Below are 6,162 nucleotides of genomic sequence, written 5' to 3'. Positions count from 1 at the left end.
TCAGTTCAGTTACACCTCACACAAATCACACCGGTGGTGAACCATAGAACAACAAACACAACCTGATGCATTTGTTTTGACTTTTTCTCTCACTCTTTCTCAGTTCTCCACTTCTCTCCATCTTCCCCCTCTGTCTTCCTCCCTATGGCCTTCCTTCTACCTCTTTCTCTCTCTTTGTTGTGCTTGTTTTCAGTCTTAGATGCAGTCCTGTTGCTAGTAGTGACTGTCGGAACTGCTTCCGTTCACAAATCACTTCAGTGCTGAACCTTAGTTTTACATTTGTTTGAGTTTTTCTCTCACACCCCCTCCCCCTCTCTCTTTCTTTCTTTTCAGGAAAAAAAATCTGAAGTAATTCAAGCCTTTAATGCACCCCGCTCCCATTCCTTCTTCTGTTGTCCTCCCTCCTATTTTCCCATCTGTCACCACCCACGCTGTCCCCCCTTTCTATTTCACACTTTGTTTATCTCGAAGCTGGAAAAGGGTGAATTACATTTTGTTTGATTTTTGATCCCCTCTTTTTAAACTTTTCACTTTAGCTTTGTGTGTTATGCTCTGAGCAGTACTACAGTAGTAGTGAGTTTTGTTTTTAGAAGTGTTTTTCTCGACTCCAAACAAGCCTGCCGAAATGAACTGCACAGCTACATGTCATCAGTTTGGTCAGACTTAATACGATTATTATCTGCTGTAATTATCTTTAACACTTTCCATTACAGCAGTAACCCTAAGTACAGGATGAGTACAGTGTAACAATTCAGGAATAAGGGCACTGTAATGTAAAGTGAAACCCCATCTATCATTCCCCTAAATCACAGACGGGTCAACTCAAGATCGGCACCTTTGAGAATGGACATTCCCATGACGACAGGTGGGTGGAGGGAAGGATGGCCCATCTGAGGAGAGCCACAATGTCTCGGGTAAGAACCAACATTAGGCATATTAGTTATGAGACAGTAATAACCACTAGTTTAATAAGAGGGGTGTTGGTGGTGGCTGATATAGCAGAGGTACTCATGATGACAAAGTAAAAATGTCACTGTATTGATCTGTTCATGGTGTGCATGTAAACATGACCCTAACATAAATGTCCCAAAACAGATCAATCTAGTGGTAATGGGGTACTTCTCTGCTTTGAAGTTGTGGCAGTTGTCAATTGTTAATGTCTCACCAAGACAGGGAGCAAAGAGACAACACATTTAGAGTATACTTCAGAGATACTTTTCATTCATGTTTGCTCTTACACACACTGTGTAATCAAATCAAATGTATTTCTAAAGCCCTTCTTACATCAGCTGATCTCTCAAAGTGCTCTACAGAAACCCAGCCTAAAACCCCAAACGGCAAGCAATGCAGGTATAGAAGCACGGTGGCTAGGAAAAACTCCCTAGAAAGGCCAGAACCTAGGAAGAAACCTAGAGAGGAACCAGGCTATGAGGGGTGGCCAGTCCTCTTCTGGCTGTGCCGGGTGGAGATTATAACAGAACATGGCCAAGAGGTTCAAATGTTCATAGATGACCAGGGTGCAACAGGTCAGCACCTCAGGAGTAAATGTCAGTTGGCTTTTCATAGCCGATCATTCAGAGTACTCTACCGCTCCTGCTGTCTCTAGAGAGTTGAAAACAGCAGGTCTGGTGAACAGGTCAGGGTTCCATAGCCGCAGGCAGAACAGTTGAAACTGGAGCAGCAGCACGGCCAGGTGTACTGGGGACTGCAAGGAGTCATCAGGCCAGGTAGTCCTGAGGCATGATCCTAGGGCTCAGGTCCTCCGAGAGAGAGAAAGAAAGAAAGAGAGAGAGAGAAAAAGAGTGCTCTCTCTTCTCTCTAATTCTTACTTAAATTCACACAGGACACCGGATGAGACAGGAGAAATACTCCAAATATAACAGATTGACCCTAGCCCCCCGGCACATAAACTACTGCAGCACTGGAGGCTGAGACGAGGGGTCGGGAGACACTGTGGCCCCGTCCGACGATACCCCCGGACAGGGCCAAACAGGCAGGATATAACCCCACCCACTTTGCCAAAGCACAGCCCCCACACCACTAGAGAGATATCTTCAACCACCAACTTACCATCCTGAGACAAGGCCGAGTATAGCCCACAAAGATCTCCGCCCCCGGCACAACCCAAGGAGGGGGGGGGGGGCATCAACCCGGACAGGAAGATCACGTCAGTGACTCAACTCACTCAAGTGACGCACCCCTCCTAGGGACGGCATGGAAGAGCACCAGTAAGCCAGTGACTCTGCCCCTGTAATAGGGTTAGAGGCAGAGAATCCCAGTGGAGAGATAGGAACAGGCCAGGCAGAGACAGCAAGGGCGGTTCATTGCTCCAATGCCTTTCCGTTCACCTTCACACTCCTGGGTCAGACTACACTCAATCATACAGTGAGGGAAAAAAGTATTTGATCCCCTGCTGATTTTGTATGTTTGCCCACTGACAAAGAAATTATCAGTCTATAATTTTAATGGTAGGCTTATTTGAACAGTGGGAGACAGAATAACAACAAAACAATCCAGAAAAACGCATGTCAAAATGTTATAAATTGATTTGCATTTTAATGAGGGAAATAAGTATTTGACCCCTCTGCAAAACATGACTTAGTACTTGGTGGAAAAACCCTTCTTGGCAATCACAGAGGTCAGACGTTTCTTGTAGTTGGCAACCAGGTTTGCACACATCTCAGGAGGGATTTTGTCCCACTCCTCTTTGCAGATCCTCTCCAAGTCATTAAGGTTTCGAGGCTGACGTTTGGCAACTCGAACCTTCAGCTCCCTCCACAGATTTTCTATGGGATTAAGGTCTGGAGACTGGCTAGGCCACTCCAGGACCTTAATGTGCTTCTTCTTGAGCCACTCCTTTGTTGCCTTGAAAGTGTGTTTTGGGTCATTGTCATGCTGGAATACCCATCCACGACCCATTTTCAATGCCCTGGCTGAGGGTAGGGGGTTCTCACCCAAGATTTGACGGTACATGGCCCCGTCCATCGTCCCTTTGATGCGGTGAAGTTGTCCTGTCCCCTTAGCAGAAAAACACCCCCAAAGCATAATGTTTCCACCTCCATGTTTGACAGTGGGGATGGTGTTCTTGGGGTCATAGGCAGCATTCCTCCTCCTCCAAACATGTTGAGTTGATGCCAAAGAGCTCCATTTTGGTCTCATCTGACCACAACACTTTCACCCAGTTGTCCTCTGAATCATTCAGATGTTCATTGGCAAACTTCAGATGGGCATGTATATGTGCTTTCTTGAGCAGGGGGACCTTGCGGGCGCTGCAGGATTTCAGTCCTTCACGGAGTAGTGTGTTACCATTTGTTTTCTTGGTGACTATGGTCCCAGCTGCCTTGAGATCACTGACAAGATCCTCCCGTGTAGTTCTGGGCTGATTCCTCACCGTTCCCATGATCATTGCAACTCCACGAGGTGAACTCTTGCATGGAGCCCCAGGCCGAGGGAGATTGACAGTTCTTTTGTGTTTCTTCCATTTGCGAATAATCGCACCAACTGTTGTCACCTTCTCACCAAGCTGCTTGGCGATGGTCCTGTAGCCCATTTCAGCCTTGTGTAGGTCTATAATCTTGTCCCTGACATCCTTGGAGAGCTCTTTTATACAGGTAACAAGCTGAGATAAGGAGCACTCCCTTTAAGAGTGTGCTCCTAATCTCAGCTCGTTACCTGTATAAAAGACACCTGGGAGACAGAAATCTTTCTGATTGAGAGGGGGTCGAATACTTTCGAATACTTTACCTCATTAAAATGCAAATCAATTTATAACATTTTTGACATGCGATTTTATGGATTCTTTTGTTATTATGTCTGTCACTGTTCAAATAAACCTACCAATAAAATTATAGACTGATAATTTCTTTGTCAGTGGGCAAACGTACAAAATCAGCAGGGGATCAAATACTTTTTTCCCTCACTGTAGGACCTACTGAAGAGATGAGTCTTCAAAAAAGACTTAAAGGTTGAGACCAAGTCTGCGTCTCTCACATGGGTAGGCAGACCATTCCATAAAAATGGAGCTCTATAGGAGAAAGCCCGGCCTCCAGCTGTTTGCTTAGAAATTCTAGGGACAGTTAGGAGGCCTGCGTCTTGTGACCGTAGCGTATGTGTAGGTATGTACGGCAGGCCAAATTGGAAAGATGGGTAGGAGCAAGCCCATGTAATGCTTTCTATGTTAGCAGTAAAACCTTGAAATCAGCCCTTGCCTTAACAGGAAGCCAGTGTAGAGAGGCTAGCACTGGAGTAATATGATCAAATTTTGGGGTTCTAGTCAAGATTCTATCAGCCGTGTTTAGCACTAACTGAAGTTTATTTAGTGCTTTATCCAGGTAGCCGGAAAGTAGAGCATTGCAGTAGTCTAACCTATAAGTGACAAAAGCATGGATACATTTTTCTGCATCATTTTTGGACAAAAAGTTTCAGATTTTTGCAATGTTACATAGATGGAAAAAAGCTGTCCTTGAAACAGTCTTGATATGTTCGTCAAAAGAGAGATCAGGGTCCAGAGTAAAGCCGAAGTCCTTCAGTTTTATTTGAGACAACTGTACAACCATCAAGATTAATTGTCAGATTCAACAGAAGATCGTTTTGTTTCTTGGGACCTAGAACAAGCATCTCTGTTTTGTCCGAGTTTAAAAGTAGAACATTTGCAGCCATCCACTTCCTTATGTCTGAAACACACGCTTCCAGCGAGGGCAATTTTGGGGCTTCAACGTGTTTCATCGAAATGTACAGCTGTGTGTCATCCGCATAGCAGTGAAAGTTAACATTATGTTTCCGAATGACATCACCAAGAGGTAAAATATATAGTGAAAACAATAGTAGTCCTAAAACAGAATCTTGAGGAACACCGAAATTTACAGTTGATTTGTCAGAGGACAAACCATCCACAGAGACAAACTGATATCTTTCTGACAGATAAGATCTAAACCAAGCCAGAACTTGTCCGTGTAGACCAATTTGGGTTTCCAATCGCTCCAAAAGAATGTGGTGATCGATGGTATGAAAAGCAGCACTAAGGACTAGGAGCATAAGGACAGATGCAGAGCCTCGGTCTGACACCATTAAAAGGTAATTTACCACCTTTACAAGTGCAGTCTCAGTGCTATGATGGGGTCTAAAATCAGACTGAAGCGTTTCGTAAACATTGTTTGTCTTCAGGAAGGCAGTGAGTTGCTGCGCAACAGCTTTTTCTAAAGTGTTTAGATGAATGGGAGATTCAATATTGTCCGATTCGTTTTTTTTAAATATTTTTGGGTCAAGGTTCGGCTTTTTCAAGAGAGGCTTTGTTACTGCCACTTTTAGTGAGTTAGGTACACATCCGGTGGATAGAGAGACGTTTATTATGTTCAACATAGGAGGGCCAAGCACAGGAAGCAGCTCTTTCAATAGTTTAGTTGGAATAGGGTCCAGTACGCAGCTTGAAGGTTTAGAGGCCATGATTATTTTCATCATTGTGTCAAGAGATATAGTACTAAAACACTTGTGTCTCCCTTGATCCTAGGTCCTGGCAGAGTTGTGCAGACTCAGGACAACTGAGCTTTGGAGGAATACGCAGATTTAAAGAGGAGTCCGTAATTTGCGTTCTAATGATCATGAACTTTTCCTCAAAGAAGTTCATGAATTTATCACTGCTGAAGTGAAAGCCATCCTCTCTTCGGGAATGTTGCTTTTTAGTTAGCTTTGCTACAGTATCAAAAATAAATTTAGGATTGTTCTTATTTTCCTCAATTAAGTTGGAAAAATAGGATGATCGAGCAGCAGTGAGGGCTCTTCGATACTGCACGGTACTGTCTTTCCAAGATAGTCGGAATACTTCCAGTTTGGTGTGGCGCCATTTCCATTCCAATTTTCTGGAAGCTTGCTTCAGAGCTCGGGTTTTTCTATATACCAGGGAGATAGTTTCTTATGACAATTTTTTTTTGTTTTTAGGGGTGCGACTGCATCTAGGGTATTGCGCAAGGTTAAATCGAGTTCCTCAGTTATGTGGTTAACTGATTTTTGTACTCTGATGTCCTTGGGTAGGCGGAGGGAGTCTGGAAGGGCATCTAGGAATCTTTGGGTTGTCTGAGAATTTATAGCACGAATTTTGATGATCCTTGGTTGGAGTCTGAGCAGATTATTTGTTGCGATTGCAAACATAATAAAATGGTGGTCCGT

This window comes from Salmo salar, chromosome ssa05 (genome assembly GCF_905237065.1).
Source record: "Salmo salar chromosome ssa05, Ssal_v3.1, whole genome shotgun sequence".
Taxonomy (NCBI): domain Eukaryota; kingdom Metazoa; phylum Chordata; class Actinopteri; order Salmoniformes; family Salmonidae; genus Salmo; species Salmo salar.
This window is presented reverse-complemented; position numbering follows the sequence as displayed.